This window comes from Procambarus clarkii, chromosome 49 (assembly GCF_040958095.1).
Source record: "Procambarus clarkii isolate CNS0578487 chromosome 49, FALCON_Pclarkii_2.0, whole genome shotgun sequence".
Lineage (NCBI taxonomy): Eukaryota > Metazoa > Arthropoda > Malacostraca > Decapoda > Cambaridae > Procambarus > Procambarus clarkii.
Window position 1 is genome coordinate 21,399,453 of NC_091198.1, and position 4,510 is coordinate 21,403,962.

The window sequence follows — 4,510 nt, forward strand, 5'->3', positions numbered from 1 at the left end:
CCGTATCATTCAGTATACCGAAGAAAAAACTGATTTTCTCAGTAGGTATTCTTAAATAAATGTTTGTCGTAACAAAAGCGACGTGTATGTGTACCCACAAAGATACTGACGTGCGTCAGAACACTCCCAGATCACCTTCAACCCTCAGCGCCTTACAGGATCACTCCAGTGAATTGAAGACGTTTGAAAATGTTTCAGTCACTGAGAGATGATCCAGGTTTCAGCAGTCACATTCACTACCACTTAGAGAGAGAAAGATAGCGTGAATGAGCTCCTGTGGTATAATGGTGCAGGAATTGATATCGTGGACAAAGACGAACTATTCAACACTGACGGGACACGAACTAGGGGACACAGGTGGAGACTGAGTACCCACATGAGCCACAGAGACGTTAGAAAGAACTTTTACAGTGTCAGAGTAGTTAACAGGTGGAATGCATTAGGCAGTAATGTGGTGGAGGCTGACTCCATACACAGCTTAAAGTGTAGATATGATAGAGCCCAATAGGCTCAGGAATCTGTACACCAGTTGACTGACGGTTGAGAGGCGGGACCAAAGAGCCAGAACTCAACCCCCGCAAGCACAACTAGGTGAGTAAAACGAGGTGAGTACAACTAGGTGAGTACACATACAAAAGGTTTTTCTCTTTGCTGAGATAATTAATTTAATAACTTTACAGCCAAATGGGCAGTCTACTGAGGCAGCACACAGTGCAGAGACACAGTACATAGTGTACATACACAGTACACAGTATACAGACACAGTATACAGACACAGCACACAGTATACAGACACAGTATACAGACACAGTACACAATATACACACAGTACACAGTATACAGACACAGTACACAGTATACAGACACAGTACACAATATACACACAGTACACAGTATACAGACACAGTACACAGTATACAGACACAGTACACAGTATACAGACACAGTACACAATATACACACAGTACACAGTATACAGACACAGTACACAGTATACAGACACAGTACACAATATACACACAGTACACAGTATACAGACACAGTACACAGTATACAGACACAGTACACAGTATACAGACACAGTACACAGTATACAGACACAGTACACAATATACACACAGTACACAGTATACAGACACAGTACACAGTATACAGACACAGTACACAATATACACACAGTACACAGTATACAGACACAGTACACAGTATACAGACACAGTACACAATATACACACAGTACACAGTATACAGACACAGTACACAGTATACAGCCACAGTACACAGTATACAGACACAGTACACAATATACACACAGCACACAGTGTACAGCCACAGCACACAGTGTACAGCCACAGTACACAGTATACAGACACAGTACACAGTATACAGACACAGTACACAATATACACACAGCACACAGTGTACAGCCACAGCACACAGTGTACAGACACAGTACACAGTGTATCAAACCACCAGACAGTACCAACGCGACAACTCAGAAGACAATATATGAACTACGCTGACTAAGGCCTCCAGACGAGGCCATAAACCCGAAGTAATGAGAGTGTCGGAGGAGGAGGAGGTCGTCCTCGTAAGGGTCCCGCCTTAACCGCTTAGGTTTTACGACGCCTCGGCCCTCAACCCCACCTTGAAGGGCGGCTCTCCACGTTCACCTGTGTTAATAATCTCTCCCTCTCCCTCCTAGTTAACACGACAAAAAATTGACCGTCTGCAGATTTGACCTCTAGTCTCTTTGTTGTGCTGGTGGATACAACCCAGCGGGTTTTCTTCCTATTGGGGAGTGTGGTACATGCTGCTATGGCGGTGTGTCCACTCACAGGATGAGTGGCGGTGCTCAATACTGTCACTATGGCGGTGTGTCCACTCACAGGATGAGTGGCGCTGCCCAATACTGTCACTATGGCGGTGTGTCCACTCACAGGATGAGTGACGCTGCCCAATACTGTCACTATGGGGGTGTGTCCACTCACAGGATGAGTGGCGCTGCCCAATAAACTCGCCCCTCGGGGCAAAATTAAAATAAAAATTAAGTAGATGACAGGACTGGATACAGGAGCCACCTGCAACACCACCTTTTAATTGGTTTACAACCAGGTACCCAATTAATGTTAGATCAACAGTTAAGGATTGGTGCTCAGTCATGTCTGGTTTGGGCTCGAACCCAGACGAAAACGTTGGCCAGGCGTGAAGCGAGTACTCACCTAGTTGTGCTTGCAACTACTTCGGCTCTTTGGTCCCGCCTCTCAACTGTCAATCAACTGGTGTACAGATTCCTGAGCCTATTGGGCTCTATCATATCAACACTTGAAACTGTGTATGGAGTCAGCCTCCACCACATCACTGCCTAATGCATGCCACCTGTTAACTACTCATGACACTGAAGAAAGTTCTTTCTAACGTCCCTGTGGCTCATGTGGGTACTCAGTTTCCACCTGTGTCCCCTTGTTCGCGTACCACCAGCGTTAAACAGTTTATCCTTATCAACCCTGTCAAATCCTCTGAGAATTTTGTAGGTAGTGATCATGTCTCCCCTTACTCTTCTGTCTTCCAGTGTCGTGAGGTGCATCTCACGCAGCCTTTCCTCATAACTCATGCCTCTTAGTTCTGGGACTAGCCTAGTGGCATACCTCTGAACTTTTTCCAGCTTCGTCTTGTGCTTGACAAGGTACGGGCTCCATGCTGGGGCTGCATACTCCAGGATTGGTCTTACATATGTGGTGTACAAGGTTCTGAATGATTCCTTACACAGGTTCCTGAAGGCTGTTCTGATGTTAGTCAGCCTCGCATATGCCGCAGATGTTATTCTTTTTATGTGGGCTTCAGGAGACAGGTTTGGTGTGATATCAACTCCTAGATCTTTCTCTTTGTCCGTTTCATGAAGTACTTCATTTCCCATTCGGTATCTTGTGTCTGGCTTCCTGTTTCCACCGCCTAATTTCATGACCTTGCATTTACTCGGGTTGAACTTTAGTAGCCATTTGTTGGACCATTCATTCAGTCTGTCTAGGTCATCTTGTAGCCTCCTACTATCATCCTCTGTTTTAATCCTCCTCATAATTTTTGCATCATCAGCAAACAATGAGAGGAACGAGTCTATATCCTCTGGGAGATCATTTACATATATCAGAAACAGTATAGGTCCAAGGACTGACCCCTGCGGGACTCCACTTGTAACGTCTCGCCAATCTGAGGCCTCACCCCTCACACAGACTCGTTGTCTTCTGTTGCTTAAGTACTCCTTTATCCAATGGAGTACCTTCCCTTTCACTCCAGCCTGCATCTCCAGCTTTTTTCACTAGCCTCTTATGTATCAAAGGCTTTCTGGCAATCCAAAAATTTGCAGTCTGCCCACCCCTCTCTTTCTTGCCTGATTTTTGTTGCCTGGTCGTAGAATTCAATTAACCCTGTGAGGCAGGACTTGCCATCCCTGAACTCATGTTGATGCTGTATTACAAAGTTCTTTCGCTCCAGATGTTCCACTAGCTTTCTTCACACAATCTTCTCCATCAGCTTACATGGTATGCAGGTTAGGGACACTGGCCTGTAGTTCAGTGCTTCCTGTCTATATCCCATCTTGTATATCGGGACTAGTGATTTGTTATACACTATGGAGAGTGGCAGGCACAGTTCTCTTGCTCCTTCCTTTAGTATCCAAGGGGAGATTCCATCTGGGCCTATAGCCTTTGTCACATCCAACTCTAGCAAATGCTTCTTTACTTCCCCGCTGGTAATCTCAAACTCTTCTAGCAGTTCCTGGGTAACTATTCCCCTTCTTATTTCTCGAACGTCCCCTTGCTATAGTGTGAAGACCTCCTGGAATTTTTTATTCAATTCCTCACACACTTCCTTGTCATTTGTAGTGAATCCTCCTGCCCCTATCCTTAATTTCATAACCTGTTCCTTTACTGTTGTTTTTCTCCTGATGTGGCTATGCAGCAATTTAGGCTGAGTCTTTGCCTTGCTTGCGATGTCATTTTCGTATTGTCTTTCCGCCTCACTTCTCATCCTGACGTATTAATTCCTGGCATTCTGGTATCTTTCTCTGCTCTCCAGTGTTCTGTTATTCCTATAGTTTCTCCATACCCTTTTACTTTGCTGCTTAGCTAGCCTACATCTCTGATTAAACCATGGGTTTCTCATCTTCATTTCTCTGTTTTCCTTTTGGACTGGGACAAACTTGTTTGCTGCGTCCTTACACTTCTGCGTGATGTAATCCATCATGTCTTGGGCCGTCTTGTCCCTGAGCTCTGTTTCCCATGTTATATCTGTTAGGAATTTCCTTATCTCCTCATAGTTTCCCTTACGGAATGCCAGCCTTTTGTTTTCAGTGCCCCTCCTCGAGTTCAATAACCCTTCCTCAACCAGACACGCAAACACCAGTACACTGTGGTCGCTCATTCCTACTGGGGTCTCGGAACCTATTTCCGTTATATCGGAGTCGTTCAGAGTGAAGACTAGGTCGAGTCTCGCTGGTTCATCGTTTCCTCTC